Source organism: Amblyomma maculatum, chromosome 1, assembly GCF_055883805.1.
Source record: "Amblyomma maculatum isolate TAMU_Amacu chromosome 1, ASM5588380v1, whole genome shotgun sequence".
Taxonomy (NCBI): Eukaryota; Metazoa; Arthropoda; class Arachnida; order Ixodida; family Ixodidae; genus Amblyomma; species Amblyomma maculatum.
Window position 1 is genome coordinate 133,653,405 of NC_139344.1, and position 22,464 is coordinate 133,675,868.

The 22,464-nt window shown below is 46.6% G+C and overlaps 1 long non-coding RNA gene across 1 annotated transcript; it reads right to left on the reverse strand.

Moving 5' to 3' along the window:
• Positions 1 to 20,835: 20,835 nt before the first annotated feature.
• Positions 20,836 to 22,139, reverse strand: LOC146203970 (uncharacterized). Its single transcript, XR_014702594.1, has 5 exons — positions 21,957 to 22,139; positions 21,393 to 21,422; positions 21,249 to 21,302; positions 21,075 to 21,119; positions 20,836 to 20,894 (listed from the first exon to the last, which is right to left on the reverse strand). It is a non-coding gene; the product is annotated as an uncharacterized LOC146203970 (long non-coding RNA).
• Between the last annotated feature and the right edge of the window lie 325 nt (positions 22,140 to 22,464).

A 22,464-nucleotide genomic window follows, 5' to 3' on the forward strand; every position in this document is an offset into this window, starting at 1 on the left:
CAGTGAAATGTAGCTAGAACATAGAGAGCGATGAGTTAATCACTCAGGCAAGGTGAAAAAAAAATCTTGCATACAATTGAAATGAGTAATATGTTACAGTGCTAAGAATTGTTGCTCGCAAAATGTTCCCCTATTTTTTACATCATAACTATAATCAATATTGATTGTTTAAATTTCGTAAATACAGAAAATTGATGCAATGACTCCGGCTGATTTGACATCGATGGGAAAACTTTTCTCGCAGTAAATGAGTACGCAGAATTGCGGTTTTAGAGCTCCAGCTTTCAAAGCGAAGGTAACCTGCCAACGCCTTGTAGTCATGGTTAAAGTGAAGCGTGTGTGATCATGTGAACACCTCCTGCACATTGGCCGCATCCCTGATAAAACGAACGCATACTTTTTAACCCACGCGTACGTCGAAGCATGGCAAGACACATTCAAGAATTGAAAAAAAAAAATGCCGTACGACCTAACTAGTGCAGATTACCCGCAATACCTCGGGTTTACTTGCCAGAGTTTTTCAGGGCCAGCATTCATTGCTCCCGAGTAACCGACGCACGCTACAAGTACAAGCTGGAAAGACTAGCTCCTCTACTAGGGATCCTAGCATAATCGCGACAAATGCAATCGAGAGACTGTAATTTTCCAGTTATCTTTGACAGCAAAAGGCAGATTATAGTGCCCTATTTCTGACTGTACAGAAGTCGACAGCGTGTTAAAGGGTGGAGCCTTGGAGCCTCGCAAAATATTCAGCATGCTGCAGAGGACAACCTTATTTTTATGCAATGATCATGTTGCCGCCGCAAAAATATTGAGGAGCAAGCAGGAATAAAAAACGCAGCGTCAGGTGACGCGTTATTACGGGGAGTGAGAAAGGCACCTTACGTCGCAAACAACTGTTCTTTCTAGGAATAAACTTCTTTCGACTAATCTTGTGAATCCATTGACTCGTGCGCAAGCCGTCACGCTTGCCTTGAGGTATAATGAGTACCGCATAACCATCTTCAGGCCGCTTGCTGCAGTTGTACGCGCAACAGCACGGCATAGAGCTTGCACGCTGCAATAAAAGCACAGCGCGCAATATTCGCTCGCTGAGACTAGGAAAAAAATGGCGCGAAGGAAAAAGAAAACATAAGGAAAACGCCGGACGCGCGTTGGTTTCCAAGGGCAACGGCAGGGAGACCAATCGTCGCTCAGGAAATCGGGCGGAGAGCCGGCCTTCAGCGAAGGGGCGCGCAAGGGGCGAGGAGGCGGCGAGGAGGTATCACGGCGGCGGCAAAGTTCAATCGCTGGCGCAACTTTCACAGTATCAAGGGGTTTTAGATTCAGGTAAAGCCCCTCAATAAACTAAAAGTAGCGCCATCTCCTCTCTCCTCCTCCGGCGGCGCCGCTCCTCCTCTCGCATTTCGACCGTGGCTCCACCTACGGGGTGCGCGACTAGCGCGCGCTCTCCGGAGCGGGCGCCCTTCACAGCCGTCTCGATCAGCGCCGCGCGCGCGTCGATCGAGGCGGCCGTGCGCCGGGTCTCACCAGAGCCTTACATTTTGTCGCAATGTGTTCAGGTTAAAATATTACTCACTGCTGAAACATAATTACCGAATGTTGACAGGGATTTCCCGCCAGAATAGTTTCAGCTGTGAGTGTCATACACCACATATACGCGATTTCGGCGTTGGTTCAACTCGCCGTCATCTCCGTGTGCCCGTAGTTCGTCACATTTGGCCACTCAGCGGCATGCTTTATAAAATTTGTAACTAGGCGGCGGACAGGACCAATTTTGGAACAGTCTGTGTATGGTTTCTTTGCAGCATTGACTGGATTGCGAGCTGCCGGTAAACTTGAGAAGTGTGGCAGCAGCTGTCTTCCATGTATTTTCACCTTCAGCTGCAGATCAAATTAACTATAGGCGGCGGAAGCTGCAGTCTGTGTGGAGTCCTTGCAGCTTTGATTGACTTGCTAGCTACCGGTAAACTTGGGGAGGGAGGTAGCAGTTATTTTTTTATATTTGGCGTTGAGACGGTACCGTGTTCAGATGCCATGGTGTGTCACCATACGTACACGATTTTGGCGTCGATTTAACTCGCCTTCACCTCCTTGAGTCCGTCAGCCGTTGACAAAAGTGCGCAACATGCTTGAAAAAAAAATTAACTAGGCTGCGGAAGCTGCAGTCTGTGTGGTTTCTTTGCAGGTTGGACTGAATTGTAAGCTACCGTGAAACTTGAAAAGCGTGGTAGCAGTTTTTTTTATATTTTGCGCTGAAACGGTTTTGTTTTCAACTGTCAGTGCGTGACACCATTTGTACGCGATGTCTGCGTTGGTTGAACTCGCCTTCACCCCCGTGCTTCTATCAGCCGCCGGCCAAAGAGCGCAACATGCTTGAAAAAAAAAATTAAATAGCCAGCGGGAACGATTTAGTAGCAGTCCGCGTGGCAGCAAAACGCACGGCGATAAGTGCCGCGCGCGCGCCGCCCGCCCCGCTGGAAAGGAGGAAGCTGCACGCCCAGAAAAAAAAAAAAAAAAGCGCGCGCGCGCACGTGACGGCGCTCGGCCAATGAGAGGGTCGAACGACGAAGGAGAGCGCAGGAGAGGAGGCGGGCGGCAAACTTCACATGTTGGCGCTACTTTTAGTTTATTGAAGGGTTTTAGATTCAGGGTGTTTGTGGCGTCATCCTCGTAAGTTTTCTGAACTGCGACATTTTAGTGCACATAAAATTTCATAGATGGCGCTACCTACTACATTTTTTATACGTGGCTCTGTTATTCTACTATTATTTGCTTTTTGTACACTTTGTAGTTGATAATTGTTAGCGGTTGAATAAAGGAACGAAAGCCCGAACCTTCAAGTTATATTCGCCAGAAACAAACAAGCCATATAGCATTTCAATCATGCTTAAAATACTTCATGAAGAGCTCGCGCGCTTCAAGTGAACCACGAAAAAATTAGCTGAAATCACCCTGACAGTGCACATTCCTCGAGAGTCGTAGAACAAAACCGATGCTTATCCTCTGACAGAAAGGTGTAAAGTTTTTCCAAGCGAAATTTCAGCAAAGATAAAAGCTTATTACTTGAACAGTTTAGCATTTACTTTTAGTCATTTTACAAAAAACGCTAAGTTTAATCACAAATAACTTTTACACTAAATGAAGCAGACAGATGATATTTTCAGGAAAAAGCGAAGTATGTACGCCCTCCAACTGTGCAAAAAATCTCCGCAGCAGAATGCAAATCTTGAAAGTTATTGTATGTATAATTACCTGTTTTATACACTTTTCACATGCACGTGGCTAATAAACTATGCGATACACAGTAATAAAAATGCTTAACTTTGTTCATTAACATCTAATCTGAAAACACCTCGAACGTTTTTTTTATAGGTGCAAAAGATTTTGCACAATTTTGCTTTTCCCGAGACAAGTAGAGCTGAAAAGCCGTTTCTTACCTTTGTGTTTTCCTTTACAGCTTAAACATCGTTGCAGCTATTTATAAACCAAATGAACCACTAGAAAGGAGAGGAAATAAACTTTACAACTATATTAGAGTTACATTTATAAACTAAACGAGTGAGGCGCAGTGGGCGTATGAATATCACCAAAAATGTCGTCTCTTCCCCGTTGGAGTGGGACCGCCACCTTTACAAAATTACACGTAAAGACGTATACCCACTACCGCGCATTGACGACGCCATCGATTGTTTACAAGGAGCCGAGTTCTTTTCGTCCCTGGACCTGCGCTCTGGTTATTGGCAAGTCCCTATGGCTGACTCTGACCGCCCCAAGACAGCCTTTGTTACCCCTGATGGATTATATCAGTTCACTGTGATGCCGTTTGGTCTTTGCAACGCTCCTGCTACGTTTGAGCGAATGATGGACAACATCTTACGCGAACATTTGCCTTTGTTATTTGGATGATATCGTCGCTTTCTCTCCCGATTTTCCGACGCACCTCGTGCGCTTGCACCAAATCCTGAGCTGTCTCACTGGCGCCGGTCTTCAACTTAACCTGAAGTGTCGTTTTGGCGCCCGCAAGCTGACAATACTGGGTCATGCTGACAATACTGGGTCATGTTGTGTCCAAAGATGGTGTCCTGCCCGATCCGGACAAACTACGTGCGGCCACTGAATTCCCGAAACCGACTTCTGTTAAAGAGCTGCGCAGCTTCGTCGGCCTATGCTCATATTTTCGCCGTTTTGTCCGCAATTTCGCTACCATCATTGCACCGCTTACAAAATTGCTAAATGGTCCCGCCGACTTGTCTACATGGACTCCACTCTGCGATGATGCTTTCACTACGCTCCGACGTATACTAACTTCACCGCCCATTCTCCGCCATTACGACCCATCCGCTCCTACAGAGGTGCACACTGACGCTGCAGCGGCATCGGTCTCGGTGCTGTCCTCGCTCAACGCAAACCCGGCTTTTCTGAATATGTAGTTGCTTACGCTAGCCGAGCGCTAACGAAAGCTGAATCTAACTACACCATCACGGAAAGGGAGTGTCTTGCAATCGTGTGGGTCTTAACAAAGTTTCGCCCCTACTTATATGACCGCCGCTTCAACGTTATCACCGACCACCATGCCCTCTACTGGCTGGCTTCCCTTAAAGACCCTCCAGGACGCCTCGGCCGCTGGGCTCTTCGCCTTCAAGATTTTGATTTTGACGTGATATATCGATCGGGACGCACACTCCGACGCTGACGCCTTGTCGCGCTCGCCGCTGCCTTCTCCTCCACCATCGGACTCGATATCCGAACCCTCCGTTGCAGCCCTTCTGACGTTCTTCCTTTTGAACAACGCTGGGATCCCTGGATATCTTCACTCCTAGACGTCCTCACCGCGTCCTCAACATCTTCATTCCCGCGAGCCCTTCGTCGCCAAGCTTCCCATTTTATGATCCGGGGTGGTCTGCTGTATCGCAAAAGCTATCACCCGGATGGTCGCAAATGGCGCTTGGTCATTTCTTGCCATCTTCGCACAGAAATTTGTGCCTATCACCATGCCGACCTGCAAAGCGCACATGCTGGCTTATTGAAGACATACGAGCGTCTCCGCCAGCGATACTACTGGCGGGGGATGTACAACTTTGTCCGCTGCTATATTAGCTCCTGTACTGCTTGTCAGCAGCGGAAGTCTACTCCGCGCCCCTCGCGCGCCCGTTACAGCCATTGCCTTGTCCAGCGCTACCCTTCGATCGTGTCGGAATCGACCTCTATGGCCCTCTTCTATCTTCGACATCAGGCAACCACTGGATAATAGTCGTCGTGGATCACCTCACTCGCTACGCGGAGACTGCAGCCCTGCCTACGGCTAGTTCTCGTGACGTCGCCTCCTTTATCCTACGTCACTTCGTTATACGTCAGGGGCTCCTCGTGTACTTCTCAGTGACCGCGGCCGCGTCTTCCTATCACAAGTGGTCCACAAGCTGTTGGAAGTTTACAAAATAATACATCGAACCACCACAGCTTACCATCCTCAAACCAACGGCCTCACAGAAAGATTTAACCGAACTCTTGGTGACATGCTCGCCATGTACGTTTCTTCTGATGCGCCTAATTGGGATCAGGTGCTTCCGTACGTCACCTATGCCTATAACACAGCGTCTCAGGCAACGACTGAAGTTTCCCCATTCTTTCTCCTATACGGTCGTGAGCTTTCCTGTCTACTGGACACCATACTTCCTTACCACCCCGACAGTTCAGAGTACACTTCTCTTTCTGCTGTTGCCCGCAATGCTGAGCAGTGCCGTCAGCTGGCTTGCTCATTCACGTCGGACATTCAAGATCTCCGCCAACATGAGAGCGATCACAGCAAGCCCGCTGCTGACTTTCCTACCAATACCCTCGTTTGGCTCTGTGTTCCGGCTGATTCCAAATTCTATGCAAAGTATAATGGCCCTTAGCGTGTATTAGAGCGTATATCACCAGTTAACTACGTCGTGGAGCCGGCAACGCCTTCTTCGGACCACCGTCGCAGCGGCCGAGAAGTTGTTCACGTCAGTCGACTTTAACCATACTACGATCCCCTTGTCATACCCTCGCCTTAAGTCGACAGGATGGCTCCCTCTTTTCGCCGGGGCAACTGTAAGAAAGAAGATATTATAGCGCCGGCACTAACGACGATGAAGACGCCGATCAACTGACGCGCGCACTGAGAGCTCGGACTGTCTTGTTCGGACGAGATTGTGCTTCGCTCTACCACCGTCTTGTGTCACCGGTCGCCGTCTCCAGTCAGTCGAATAACCCCCAATAAACCCCTCTTCACTATGACCAGTCACAATAGCATTAATGATATGGCGCCGGAAGATACGTCCCCCAGTTTGGAAGGCGACCCACATGTTACTGGGGATGAATAAAGGGCGATTCCTAGTAGATCCAGGACTAATGAAGCGGCTGGGCTAAAGCCAAAAGGACGCTCAGTTGTGTCGGGAGGCGACCGGAAAGTCCGATGTTGCAAGGAGATATATGACATAGCAACATGGAATGTAAGATCTATGACGCAAGGTAAACTTGATGTCGTCAAGCGAGAAATGGGCAGATTGAACATTGATATCTTGGGTATCGGCGAGCTCAAGTGGACCGGAAGGGGAGAATTTAATTCCGGCGACCATTATGTCTTTCATTGTGGGCACTAATCCAGGAGAAGGAATGGGGTCGCTCTCATAGTAAACAGAAGAATGGGCAAATCAGTGCTAGGATACAACCCCAAAAACGACCGAATGATTTCACTTCGGATCCAAGGTCACCCTTTCAACATAACGGTTATCCAAGTCTATGCACCAACCACTACTGCTGAAGAAGCTGACGTTGAGAGATTTTATGCTGACCTGCAATGCCTTTTAGACCGCACTTCATCATCAGACGTCTTTTTTCTCATTGGAGACTGGAATGCTAAGGTGGGGAGTGAAGAAATGTTCGGAATTACAGGCAAGTTCGGTCTTGGTGAGGCAAATGAAGCTGGGCAGAGACAAGTAGAGTTTTGTCAAGAAAATAACCTGACCATAGCGAATACTCATTTTCAACAGCATAAGAGGCGCCTTGACTTCACCGGACGGTCTGTACAGGAATCAGATTGATCATATTCTTTGCCGGCAGAGATGGAGAAGCGCTATACAAGCAGTAAAAACAAGGCTTGGGGCCAATTGTGGCACCGATCATCAGCTTCTTGTTGCCAAATTTAAGCTTCGATTGAGGAAAACGCAGAAAACTAGAAGACTTTTCAGGTATGATCTGGATCAAATTCCATCAGAATATGCAGTGGAAGTGAGGAATCGTTTTCAAGAATTAGATCTAGAAAACAGAGAGCCTGCAGAGATGTGGACTGATGTTCGTGATATAATACAAGAAGTTGCTAAGGTAGTTCCAAAGCAAAAGAAATGCAAGAAAGCAAACTGGTTATCTGAAGAGGCTTTGCAAATAGCTGAGGAAAGGAGGGTGGCAAAAGTTATGGGGGAAAGAGAAAGATACAAGGTTCTCAATGCGGATTTTCAGAAAATAGCAAGGAGAGATAAGAATGCCTTCCTGAACATACAGTGCCGAGCAGTTGAGGACAACAGCCAATTGAGGAATACAAGAGCTCTGTATAAGACAATCAAAGATATCAAAGGAATCTTCTGTGCTAAGCTGGGCGCGATAATGGACAAACGAGGCAGGGACCTCACGGAAGCCTCAGAGATAAAGAAGAGGGGGCAGGAATACGCAGAACTGTACAAGAAGGACCCGAATGTGCAAACCCAACATAAGATGGCTGCGATTACTGATCTCGAGCCGGGCATCCTGAAGAGTGAAGTTGAATGGGCCTTAGCCAGCCCTGCTAAGAACAAGGCTAGCGGAATTGATGGCATTCCAGCTGAGTTGCTTCAAAACCTCAACCATGACGATGCTGTTAATGTTCTGTATACATTATGCCAGCAAATTTGGACAAACCTGCAGTGGACAGGATTGGAGGAGGTCAGTTCTCATCCCCATTCCAAAGAAAGGCAGTGCCAAAGATTGTTCCAACTACCGCACGATCGCGCTTATTTCGCATGCTAGCAAGGTGATGTTGAAAATCATCCAAGGTAGGCTGCAGCAGTATGTGGATCGGGAGCTTCCGGACGTGCAAGCTGGGTTTCGCAAGGGCAGAGGAACTAGAGACCAGATTGCCAACCTTCGCTGGATCATGCAAAAAGCAAGCGAGTTCCAGAAACCCATCTTCTTCTGCTTTATTGATTATGCGAAAGCGTTTGACTGCGTAGATAACAGCAGATTGTGGCAAGCTCTCCAAGATATGGGAGTTCCAAATCACCTCATCTGTCTCCTCAGGAACCTGTATAAAGGGAAAAAGGCCACAGTCAGAACTGGGCATGGTCTTACTGACTGGTTTCTGATTGAGAAAGGAGTGAGACAAGGCTGCATACTGTCGCCCTGCCTATTTAACCTATATGCTGAGTGCATCATGAGGAAGGCCGGTCTGGACGAGTCTTCAGCTGGAGTGAAGATTGCTGGGAAACGTATCAACAACCTTAGATATGGGGATGATACCACTTTAATGGCAGAAAGTGAAGTGGAACTCAAGAGACGTCTGATGCGCGTACAAGAAGAGAGTGAGAAGTTTGGGCTTAAACTGAACATTACAAAGGCGAAGATCATGGCGTCTTGCCCCATCAAGTCATGGAGCATCAAGGGACAAGAAATGGAAGCTGTGACAGATTTTCTCTTCTTGGGCTCTAAGATTACCCCAGAAGCTACTGCAGCCATGAAAGTAGGAGACGCCTGCTTCTGGGAAAGAGAGCCGTGACTAGCCTCGACTGCCTAGTAAAGAGCAGAGACATTACACTGCCAACCAAGATCCGTATAACTAGTTCTATGGTCTTTCCAGTTATGATGTATGTGGATGCGATAGTTGGACTGTGGAGAAGGCTGACCGCCGAAGAATAGACGCGTTTGAATTGTGGTGCTGGCGGAGAATCTTGAAATTTCCTTGGACGGCCAGAAGATCAAATCAGTCAATATTGTCGACCATAAACCCTGACTGCTCATTGGAGGGTCAAATTCTAAAGTTAAAGCTCAGCTACTTTGGTCATCTGATGAGAAGAGAGGAGTTGCTGGAGAAAGATTTGATGTTGGGAAAGGTTGAGGGTCATCGGAGAAGCGGTAGGCAGCGAACGCGATGGTTAGATGGCATCCTCGAGGCGCTGCAGATGAAGTTATGTGATGTTAAGAAGATAGTGAGAGACCGGAAAGCGTGGCGTGATATGGTCCATAGGGTCACGAAGAGGCGGACAAGACTGAACTGAACTGATGCCCCCACACCTATAAATCAATCAGTTTAAACCCCCACACACGATCCAAACCGACCAAAACTTCCCCACTGTAGTCACTATGGTCCCTTCCAGTACAATGCAGTGTTCTAGAAGGCTTTGTAGTGGCACGGCCGCTCAATGGAGGCGCACTTCAATAGAAAAGCGGCGCCCTCCCTGCGAGGCTTTTGAGGCGGTTGCCGCGACGCGGCACTTGCGTCGACTCCTGAAAGAATTCGGCCAGCCGCCGCTACATGCCGGTACGCGGGATCGGCTCGCGGGCCGATCAGAAAATCGCGGCGGTCGGTGTGGCCTTATCTAATAAACATCCGCACTTTTACGCAATAACGTAAGGCCCCGTTTCACAGAAAAGCCGGCGTCGGCGTTGCCGTGGTTTTAACGTGAAAATCGGCGGGAAGCAAGAAATAAGAGAAAAATAGCCTCGCAGATCCATTTAATCGAACTCAGTTATATAGATGTGATAATATATCGTAGAAAAACTGTGCCGCAATCTTTTTTTGCGCAGCGTTCAGGGTGGTGTGATACCATTTTGCTTCCCACTTTCATATGCTAGGCAAGGTGAAGGCTATTCAGAGATATGGATTTTAATCCTGACGACCTATACGTACGTACTTACCTCCGATTGCATGTTAGTGATTGTAAGTGTAGGTGTCCACCGAGCACTGAGACAGATACTGCACCTTCCTTTTCCCAAAACCCAACATTAACAAAAAATAAAAAATTGCGGATTGAAGGTGGTGTTAAAAGAGCTACGTCAAAAAAAAAAAAGCTTGAGCAAGCGTTTTCTTGCTTTATCTTTTGATTTTTTCCCGCCTGGCTGGCAATGAAGATGCATAAAACGATTGGCATCCAGATACATTGGACACAAGACGATACTGAGAACGCTGAGCAGAGAAAAGTTGACCACCTCACACACGAAGTTCCAAACACTAATGCGTCCCCACCAGGCTCCCTTTCGATGCCCGCTCCGCTGTTCCCATCTTAGCATCCTCTTTAAGGAAAAGTACACGTGCCCTCATTCCCCCGTGTACATTCCCACTCCCTCGTAACTTAACGAGACTGGAGGAGGTTTCCCTTAGAAGGATAAGAGCTGGGGCGGCCCTTACCCCGTCGGTAAAATGCCGATGGGAATCGCAAGCAGACATCGGACCAACGACATGCCCGAAGTGTTCCACACCAGCTGTAGAGGTGGATGTTCGCCACCTGCTATGGACTTGTGCAGGGACAACGGCATCAAGGACATAGATTCTGCGCGAAGTGGGTCTAACCACAACAAGGGAAGAGGATGGCTCACCGACAACGCTAAGAGCGGGAGCCTGCTCCAGTTCCTCACGGAAAACCATTTACATGAGTTTCTATAATATGCCTTATGACAAGTTTGCGTAAAAAAAAAAAAAAGATTGGGTCCTTTCTTCCTACTCTCTTTAAGTAAATCATTTGGCTTCAGTATGTATAGTTTTATTTTATTTTAATATCTTTTAAGTTCGGTGGCTGCGGGAAATATATACGACTTACCGACACTCTAAAATAAATAATACAGGTCATAACAATTATTCCTGCCTACATTTTTTTTCGTATAGTTTTCTTGTGGCCAACATAATCTACAAACGTACCGAAACTCTGACTGCGGCGTAATAAGGGCAACAATAGCAATATATAATATGGTTACATGGTACAACTACACAAACAATTATCGCTGCTTTGAGACAGGACAATGAAGGCTCGGGGCTCGGGGCTCGGGGGTCTCAGGTCTCAGGGGGTAAATCAGGGCTAGGGGGTCTTAGAACCCCCACATGCATTTGAGGTGAACCTGAGGCCTTCCGCACTCGGGTCCTCAGGTTCATCTCAAATACATGACCCCCGAGCCCTGATTTAGGTTTAAGCCCTGACCAGCACAGGCAAAAAGCCCGGAATTAACACATTAAAGGGACACTAAAGAGAGAAAGGAAGTGGGTTTGCATCGATAGAATGCCAGTTCCTGATTACAAAAAGACCACTCTTACTGAAAACAGAGCTGTTATAAGGTAGTAAAGAAGAATAACAGAAATACAGGTATCGCCACCCCAGCCAAACGGCCGAGTCTCGCAACTACAAATCACGTGACACGCTAGGGATCCCGGAGGCTGACAAATGCGAATTACGTTGCATGTTTGAATGCGGTAGTACGTTTTTTCTCAAACATGATAACACGCTTTTATCGTACGTAAACGACGGCGAAAAGACTACGTAAACGTTGCAAGGCAAATACAAAAATATACTTGGAGGCGCCACAGGCGTCCACTTCAGTTTTGAGAGAAATGACGCTTCGCATAGTGAATTTCTACGTCCAGATGCAATTCCATTTTTATGTGGTCACTAAACCAAGAGCAGAGCTCTAAGCAGAGCAGATAAAGCACCTGAATGAGAGGTGGTGCAAATAATTGTGTTTGAGGGCTCTATCTATAATGACTCTCCGCGTCTTGTGTGGTTTCAAATTTAGAAGCTTAATTCACATTCGTACGTAGTTCAGTGACATTTCCATATAATTCTGTAGCATTTCATAAGTTGGTATCATATTCTTGAGCTATTTATTTATATTCACTTAAGACTCGAATTGTTTATCCTGCTGGTTTTTGAAGTCGTCCACTGTGTGATTTCGTGTATTTGTATGAGCTCTCGCTGATCTGTTTCGTTATTTTTTATACAACTACCTGTTCATATGTATCCGTCCACATTCAAATAAGTATTCAACAGACCCTGAAATAATTTCTATCTCCAAGCAATCTTCACATATATCTATTTAAATGTGGCGCAAACAATTAAAAGACGCCAGCCTGGCCTGAAACACCCTCCTTTGGTTATCAGTCAACGCGAGCTTCGATGGCGGACCGTAGTCTAGTCCGCATAAACCAGTGCATCCGATAACAAAAATCTAAGTGATCATAAATATACGTTAGACATTCGTCATTGGATCTCCCGTTAACGTTTGAGAAATAAAGTACCGAATACGTTCAGGAAATTTCTTACTGTTGCTTGTCAGTTCATCGGTAATCTGTATCTGACTCGACACCAGAAAAGCAGTCTGAATGCATTGCGGCAGCTGCGTGGTGCTTACCCTTTTGGTAGGTATTTCACACCTATTTCGCAATGCCGACTGTCCTCTCTAAGGTAAAATGAAATTGGCCATCGCCCTTTTCTCAGCTCATTAGGTTACCAACGTCAGTTTCTATGGTTAGAAAAGCCCGAACTAAAAAAAAAAAAAAAAAAAAAAAAGAAAATGATTACTGTTGATTGAAACCGACTTTATTGCAATTTTATTATGTGCAATAACGTTTGATAAAAGTAGCTCTGCACCAGAGAGCTCGCAAGAATATCCTACTATAAATGCCATAACTTCAAAAGCGATAACAGCTCAAAAGATGGGTATCAAAGGAAAGACAATACAGGTGTCGATTTCAGCCAGAGTTCATGACGAAACCACCAAAGATGTATACTTCGTCTCACAAAATGTTTTTAGTACTGTGAAAGGCCGGGACGCCATGGACCAAGAGCACTTGGACACTTGCGCGCGAGCGAGGCAAACGCGTTTCCCTTTTTGTTTTTGTACTTTGTAACTAATGTACAAAGCTCCCCCTGTAATTTCTTGTTATAGCTCCCCTCTGCACTTCCCCTCGCTTTCCTCTCCCCATCATTTTGCTTTCCCGCCGGCTGCAGCTTGGGCGCTTCAGATTTTAGATAGCAGTTGAAGGGGCCGGCAGCACTCTTTTCCTTCCTTTTGTTTGAATAACCACTATCCACACCACCTATAATAGGCAATTGTGCTCCCACTGTCGCCCTTGCCGATTCGAGGGGTGCGTCGGAGCACAATTACCTATTACAGTGCGCATTTGAATGGGCCAGGGAGCCCCTGCCTTTAGCAGTGGTGCAAATCTTTTGTGAGTCAAAGTATAGTATACAAGGGCCACATAAATATATTCCATCATATCGCACCTTTTCATTTTTGGTATACACTTGAGCTATCGTGAACATATGTCGACGATGTATCATCAACTCGCTCAAGCTTCCACTCTATCGAGAACAGTGAACAACAAAACGAGGTGGTACTTTTCATTTACGTTACGCACATTCGGTCATGGCCGAATCGAGCGGCGGCGGTCCGCGTCGCCGCTCAAGTTCAGCCGTGGTAAGGCAAGCTAGCACCCCGCAGTCCTGCTATCCGCAGTAGTCAAGCTAAGAACAGGTGAACGCTTCCCCCTGCGCACGGCTGGGAGAAGAATGGGGCTTTGAAAACCCACCCTCCAACAAAAGAAAGCTTCTCTACAAAGCAATGGTTGGGCCCCTCGGCCAACTGGGGGCAAGGCCGATAGGCACTTTCTCAGTCCTGAATCAGTGGCGTAGCCTGGTGGCAGAATTTGAACTAATTCCAAGATGGCCACCGTGGGACCCCCGCCTTAAACACAATCCCGCATAGTCATGGTATGTTCTTGAATTCCCGGAAAATGAAATTATGACAGCATAGTTTTTTTCAACACCTGAGTCTCCCCAAGCCATTTCTTTGGGAGAAGAGAGGCCTCGGATGTATGTATCTCGCCGCTCATACATAAGTTCCCCGAAAACTAGTTCATTTATTCATGCACAGAATCGGTTTACTACATTTAGACAAGCGTGTGGGAGCTAAAGCGTCGCAATGTATTGTTGTGCGCCTTCGGGGTCCGAAGAACTAGCGGTGACGGAGGCAGTACACCCAACTGTCTGCTTAGCGCTCATGCGCTCTTCCCGCACATAGCGCCCTCTCTCTTGTCATCGCTGAAACGACCAGATCACCGGCGGCAGAAGGCACACTTTTCATTTCTAGAACTACAGTGTTCTAGAAGGCTTTGTAGTGGCAAAAGCGGCGCCCTCCGGGTGAGCTTTTTAGGCGGCCGTAACATGACGCTGGCGTCCACTACTGGAGCAGATGCCGGCCCACCGCCGGTACGCACGGCACGCGCGGCGCACGGCTACGAGGGCCGATTACACAATCGCGGCGTTCGTTGGGACGTTATCTTATAAACATCTAGCTTTTTACGTAATAACGTGAGGTCCTCGTGCCACCGAAAAGCCAGCGTCGGCTTTGCCGTGGCTGGCCGTGGTTTTAACGCGCATATTAGTGGAAAGCAAAAAATAAAAGAATAGCCTTGCCATTTAATTTACACACACACACACACACACACACACACACACACACACACACACACACACACACACACACACACGCACACGCGCACGCGCACGCGCACACACACAAACACACACACACGCACACGCACGCACGCACACGCACACACGCACGCACGCACGCACGCACGCACACACACACACACACACACACACACACACACACACACACACACACACACACACACACACACACACACACACACACACACACGCACGCACGCTAGGGCAACATGCGACGCCTTGCTTACGATTTTCAGCCGCACAGGTATACAGAGGTAGTCTGTTCAGATCAGGGAACGAACTTCACGGCGCAGCTGACGCGTGATATGTTAGCAAGTCTGGGTTGCGCACCGCGTTTTTCGACTCCTGAACATCCGGAGAGCAACGGGACAGTGGAAAGGTGGAACCGCGTTTTGAAAAACATGTTGTTCCATGTTATTGAGAAAGATCCCATGAACTGGGATAGACTGGTCCCGTTCGTTCTCTGGGCGTACAGGGAAGTCCCCCATGACACTACAGGCGTGGCGCCGTTCCGGCTCTTATTCGGTAGAAACCCTATCGGACCGCTAGCAATTCTGCAGCGAACATGGACAGGCCAGCAACCCCTCCCGAACACACTCAGGGAAGAACCCGCGAAGTATTTGCGACAGCTACGCGAGCAGCTAGAAGTAGCAGCAGAAGTAGCGGGTTTGACGTCGAGCGCACGTCAGGGAAGTTACGCGCATAGTCGCCGTGTGTCTTGTCGTAGAGGAAGCGGTAGGGTCGAATGCATTCCAAAAAACGCTCAAATTCCTCAAGCCGCATGTTCATGCTAGAACAGCAACCGCAGCGATGCTCTGTTCGCCCGCGCAGCCGCCGCCGGGAGTCATGAACTTGGGCTGACGTCACGGTCTGCGCTCCGCTCCGATTGGCTACTCCGTTCTGCGGGACGGGAAAAATAGCTCCCAACCCCATCGCTCCGCGGAACGTCAAACAAGTCAGCCTGCGGGAAAAAAACCGGCTTCTGCGGGAAGCGGCGCGCGGAGAACGTCCAGCGTTGCGCGTTTTCCCGCTAGTGTGAGCGTGGCACGCTCACACTGGCGGGAAACTTCCCGCGGCGGCGCAGCGTCAACGGCGCCGCTGCGTCGCAGCTCCTCGGAATGAAGCTCACACTACGCGCGTTTTTCCGCTACGGTTGTCGTGGAATGCAGAGAGAGGAGGCGCTGAGGGAGTACCCAAACCAGTTGAGCGAGAACGTGATAGTCACGTGACCCCGGAGAAGGCGGGAAAACGCGCACTTTTCCCGCGTCGTCGTCTTGATCGTCTGCTAGCTTTTCTCCCGTCGCCCTTTTTGTCCGGAGGATGCCTGGTTCTAACGATGAACTTTTGGCTACGGTCAACGTACTAATACTTGTCTGTTCGTTGCTTGTGCACCGTCGCCGTGCACGGAATGCACGGAAGCGCCGATTTTGGGTGCGACCCATGTTTCGCCGTCGAGATCAAGAAGGACAGGCACGCCTATTGTTGCCACGGCTGCGAGCGGAAGACGAGGCCTACTTTCGCGAGTAAGTACTGTTTCTTGTGATGCATTCGTAAAGTCGGTGCTCGTCGTACGGGGTATAACTGACATATCACCTGTCCCTTTTTAGCTACCTTCGGATGCCTCCAAGCACCTTTGACACTTTGCTGGGCTTCGTCAAGCACAGCCTCAGCCGTCAGGTGACTTCATTTAGAGATCCGATTTCGGCCCACGATCGACTGGCAATTACAGTACGGTGAGTGTCTATGACGAATCTTATCCAATTAAAATGGTTGACAGCTTACCGCAGATGTATTTGCTGAACCTGCTCCGTATAATGTGGTGCGCTGTTAGTACCTTTCAATGCAGTGCAACTAGACACATTGTTGTTTTAATTTTTAATTAGTTCTGTCTTCTTACAAAACGTACCGATCAGTTTATTGCTGCTCAATATCTCTATTATATATGTGATTGTTTTCCAGGTTTCTTGCAAATGGGGACACGTTCCGCAGCTTGTCGTATAATTTTTTAATTGGCCGATCAACAGCTTCAGTCCTCATAAGAGAAACCACAGCTGCAATATGGACGAATCTATGGGATGAATACATTCCTTTTCCTCAGACTGAGGTAGAATGGAGAAAGGTAAGAAAATTATTTAAAAAAACAAACAAAGAAAACGAATAGCAATGTGAAAACGTAATATAGAGGCCATAGATGCTGTGTTGCAACATCCAATATGAATTTTTCAGCGTTTGTCCCTTGTCTGTCTCCTCTTTTAGTCCAGTCTTTAATTTTGCGTTGAAAAAATATGCACTCTACTTATCCATATGAACCTTGCCACCTCATTCCTAACAGTGCAAAGGTGTTCAGTACTAGCTCATTGCATGGACGACTATAAATTTTACGTTACTGTTTATGCCACCTTGCAGTGACAGTTCAGATAACCCTTAATCTAAAATTAAGGAAACAAATTTGGGAAACAAACATCTCTTTTCTTGAACAAACCGCAGAACTTGTTAAAACATTGTATGCACATGTTGCCGTGACATGTAGTGCAAGTTGAATGGAATGGTCAGTGCTACACCCTGGAGTGCCTCCTTTACTTTATTCTTTTTGTGCTGTGATTACGCAGTGAAATCTCGCATCTTCAGAGGTTTTTAAGTATTTTTTTATATGAATTGTTTTGTTTTGCGAGACCTACGTGTAAATGTTTGAAACTCGTGAAATTATTTATGTTTCATAAAGAAAATAGTTTCAGCCGAACAAACAGGAAGCAGAGATGAGGACATTTATGTTTGCATAATTTTAATTGGTTGATCATTATATGCACTATTCTCTCTCCCCACTTCTATGAAATTGTTTACTAAGCCAGCTACTGCTGCCAAATTTGTGTCGGTTTCAGATTGCATTGGACATGGAAAACTATTGGAATTTTCCAAATTGCATTGGAAGCCTTGACGGCAAGCATGTAAACATTGAATGCCCGAATAACTCTGGGTCAAGAAACATGAACTACAAAAAAACTTTCAGTGTTGTCCTTTTGGCCTGCTGTGATGCACATTACAGGTAAAGTTATTACCTGCACTTGGTTTCAACTTATTTCTAGCCATCTACAGCTCGGTGTTTTGCTTTTTTGGTTGTAGCAACGGTAAACGTTAATGTCAAAGCTGACTGATTGCTGTAAGAAATGCAGCAGCAGACAATGAGCATCTGCAGAGAAATATTTTACGACGGAGCGCTATAAAAACACCACGTTCTGATAGCATGCATTTAATATTTTTAGCAATATCAGAGTAAAATATTCTTCTATAGTGGCGTCATTTATTTTGGAGAGGTTTAACCTAGTCTTTCTCACCTGCTAGTATAGCACTCATTATTAGTTTACTGATTTCCTTCTCTTATGACATTTGTTTCAGATTCACATATGTGGATCTTTGCCACTATGGTGGTGAAGGGGACTCAGGAATATTTTTACGTTCAGATTTGCTGAAAGATCTCACCAACAACTGGTGTGGTGTTCCAGCCCCCACCACTGTCGGGTCGGCAGGTGACATTCCCTACGTTATTGTAGGTGATGAAGCCTTCCCTTTGAAGACATTCCTCATGCGTCCCTATGCCCGTCGTGGTGAGCCTGTTTATGATTAGCATTATGCATTTTATAGCCAGTAATTTCCTGATGCTCACTAAAGTTGCTCTTGTTGCCCAGGAGGTAATTCTGTTATTTGTTTTCCATTTTAGAGCAAATATCTGGGTGAAGTACCCTAGTCGAATGCGACCAAAGAGCATTATGCTCATTTAAACAGACAGTTTAGTTTGTGATCTTTGAAGTCCACATTAAAATCTCTATTTTTTTTTTTTGTCACAGTAACCAGCCACATATTTTTTCTCAAAAGCAACGGTACTTGCAGTAATCAAACTCGTTTTTTTAAGTCAAATATAGAATGCAAGTCATCCTTAGTGACATGACGCATTTTGTAATGCGCCATCTAGAGCAGTAATCCTCAGTAATCTGCGATTTGCTGATGACATTGCCTTGCTAAGCAACTCGGGGGATGAACTGCAAATAATGATTGATGACCTAGACAGGAAAACTAGAAAGGTAGGCTTGAAAATCAATATGCAGAAGACTAAGGTAATGTTCAACAGCCTCGGAAGGAACAGCAGTTTACATTAGGTCGCGAAGTACTGGAAGTAGTAGGCGAATATGTCTACTTAGGACAGGTAGTAACCGCAGATCCGGACCATGAAAAGGAAATAACAAGAAGAATAAGATTGGGATGGAGCGCATTTGGCAAGCACTCGCAGATTATGACTAGCAGCTTACCGGTATTGCTAAAGAGGAGAGTATATAACAGTTGCATCTTACCTGTACTCACCTATGGCGTTGAGACGTGGAGGCTAACCAAGAGAGTTCTACTTAAGTTGAGGACAACCCAGAGGGCTAGGGAACGAAAAATGGTAGGGGTAACATTAAGAGATAGAAAGCGTGCAGAGTGGGCAGAGAAATAACTAAAGTTACCGACATTCTAGTAGAAATAAGAAGAAGAAATGGACATGGGCAGGACATGTAGTGCGAAGAGAGGATAACCGATGGTCGCTAAGGGTAACAAACTGGATTCCAAGGGAAGGAAAGCGTAGCAGGGGGCGGCAGAAAGTTAGGTGGCGGATGAAATTAAGAAGTTCGCAGGGGTCAAGTGGATGCAGCTGGTACAGAACCGGGTTAAGTGGAGAAATATGGGAGAGGCCTTTGCCCTGCAGTGGGTATAGTCAGGCTGCTGCTGATGATGATGATCTAGAGCAGTAAGCATTGGTCAAATACAGCCATTATCCACTTTATTTTTCATTGTTCCTTTATGCTGTAGTGCTAAAATTTAAAATGATTTAATGTGGCAAGTTGCTTTCAATTAATATGCCTCATGCTTTCATTTACAGACCTGCAGAAGCACAGATTAAGCCCATCTGGACGTGAAGAGTACCAGCAGAGAGCTACTTTTAATTATCGTTTAAGCCGGGCTCGTCGGGTCATTGAAAATTCCTTTGGAATTATGGCAGCAAGATGGCGAATATTAAGGAGGCCCTTTAGAGCATCAGAGGAAACGACGGAAAATATCTGCAAGACATGTGTTGTGCTGCATAACTTCATGATGTCGGAGAGCGCATTGGCACGATCTGCCTACAGCCCACCTGGCTATGCCGACAGTGAGGACTGGCAGGGAAATGAGACTGCTGGCTTATGGAGGACAGACGGCAATGACCTTCCAGGACTTAGAGGAATAAGTAGACAAGGCTGCCACTCTGCAAGGTAAATAGGGAAAGCCTATGTCAATCAACATTTTTATGCAGTGTATCTTGAGCTACTCCGATGTTGTGTTGCAGGTCTGCTATGGATGTGCGTGACAGACTTCCACAATATTTTGTTACGGATGGCAAAGTTCCATGGCAAGAAAGGATTGTCAACCGTGCAGGACGGAAGGTAAAACAAGCAGGATAATGCTGCATCTGCTCTAAAAGATATTCTTTAAAATTAATGCAGGCATGATACTCTTGAATTCAAACAATTGTTAGCTTTATTTCCCTTCAAAATTCCAGACTTTCTTGCTCGGCTTCGTACAAAATTTTAGAAATCTTAAATATAGCTTCCGATCGCTGCCTTGGTGTTAGAGCACGAAGCTTCGCAGTGACTAAGCGGCCCGTGGCGTCACTGTCGTCACATTCTTGTTCATTCTTTTTTTTTTTCGTCATGCTAGCAAGACTGCCAGCACATCTGTCAAGGCTCGCCTTGACGCAGTCTTCAAAAGTGTCCTCTGTCCTTTTCTTTCTTCTGCAAAATGATGAAAACTGCATTGTTTCACACCATTTTTTTTATCTTTTATCTTAGGAAGTATGACACTTGCAAGTACATACCGTGAAGGTGGCCCACCTGAAGGTGTTCCTTTGGACAGCCTTGAGAAGAAAAAGCACAAAAAAGTTAATAAATGACTACATGACAAAGTTTGCTTGCTTGCTTGTCTACCTGGCTGGGGGTGTGTATCGCCCAAGTAGCTCAGTCTCAGCTGGTGCAGGGCTAAGAGGCGGCGGCCCCCAGTTTTGAGCCGTTGTAGGGCTGCTAGACCCTGGAACCCTAGCTTGGGCAGGTGCCGGGCTGCATGACAAACAATGCATTTCCAAACTTTCTGATATATATCAATTACTGCAGGCAGTTCCTGCTAATTTCAGTAAAAAGGCTGGTAGATGCTTACCTGCTGTCGTCGTCATCCGAGTTTACAACTGTGTCGTCATACCTGGATTGCATAAAATGTCAGTTCACTGAACTTACGGCATGATATGACTTATATATGGATGTGTCTACTTACAATGCGAGAAGTTGTGCCTCTGCAGGGCTCTGGCTGCTTGTATCAGCACTGCATGAAATAATTGTATTGAAATATGACATTCCTTGTACTCTCCAGGTACCAACACTGCTTGAAAACATACTGAGAAGCACAAATGTATGGTTTATCCTTGTAAGGTACAAAAACGTCGAAATCTGTAGTGTGTAGTGTATAGCACAGTACACACTTGCTTATTGAGTGTGTACTTACATTCCTAGAAGCTCCATGTCTGGAGAGCTCTGTCTTGTGTCAGTACTGCATGAAATAAGCCCACTGAAGATTGAAATGCCCTCTCACCTTGCCTCAACACTGCTTAAAATACAATCAGAAGCTTGACATTATTGCATACGTTTGCCAGCCAAACATGCCGACAATACTGCCTACCTTTCTGGGGTAGCAAACCTGCTGCAACTCGGTTGACTCGGCCCCTGTGATTGTCTGCATAACAGACGCCACACAAGAACATTTTGGTGCTCAGGCATACAAGCATGCATGCAGATCACAGCTGCAGGTTATAACTATACATACCCGGTTTTCTTTCGTATGTTTGTCGTGATCCTGAAGTGCAAAAAAAAAAAAAAACATGTTTACAGCACTGTCAGTGAGGCAATATGCTTAATTCTTCTAACTCTCCGAGGCGTAAACGTTCAAACGACGCGAAATGAGAACATGGAATTTGCAATATTTCCCGGGAGATATCAAAGAATGTTTTAAATTCGCACTTCACAATAGCAAAGTGCCGCAAGCACAAATGGAGCCGGAAACTGCTAAGTATGGCCTGCCACTAGCGCAGCCTGGTCGGACCCAAATCTAACTAGCTTTTCAATGATATTGGGGCTAAGCACGCGTTTCGAAAGTGCGAACGAAAAGGTGTGCATGAAAAGAAGCGGTACGGGTTGTTGAGAAAGAATTATGGCGCTGAAAAAGTTCCGAGTAGGGCAAGCAAAGAAGGAAACATACATCACTGCTACAGCTTCCCACTGCGCAAATGGTAGCGGAACCTCTTTTGGAGCACTGTGGCTATGTACCAAGTCATAAAAATATTCACACTGAAAAGGTAAAACATAGCGGCAAAGGTGTCAGTATACTAACCTGCTGGCGTAGTGCGGCGTGCTTCGCAGCATGCCGTCAATCAGGGGGAAAAGCGCCCACTTTTTCGCGCCGTTGTCGCCGTTGCCGGGTGCCCCACTCCGACATGTGGCGTCAATGCCGCTGACTATCTTCAGCCAACGGTCCCTTGCATTTCTAAATTTTGCGGATGCCTGGGAAGCTGCAGAAAATGTTTTTCTCATGCTGACAGACACTTGTATCGACAACAGATACTAGACACTCCACAACAAAATAAACTTACCTGTCAGGCCAAACTCCAGTCCGATTAATTCCCATCGGTTGCTTTTTAGATCCGCGCACGGAGCAAGACGTTTGTCGTCGGAGACCAGGTATTGCTCTTTGACACAGACCCTGGCAGTAAAATGGCCCCCAAATGGCTCGGTCCATTCGTCGTAACTGCGCAAGAGGGGCAGAACTCGTACAGAATCGACAAGGGAAAAAAGCCTACAGCGATAGTGCATGCGAACAGGCTGCGACCCTACTACGCACG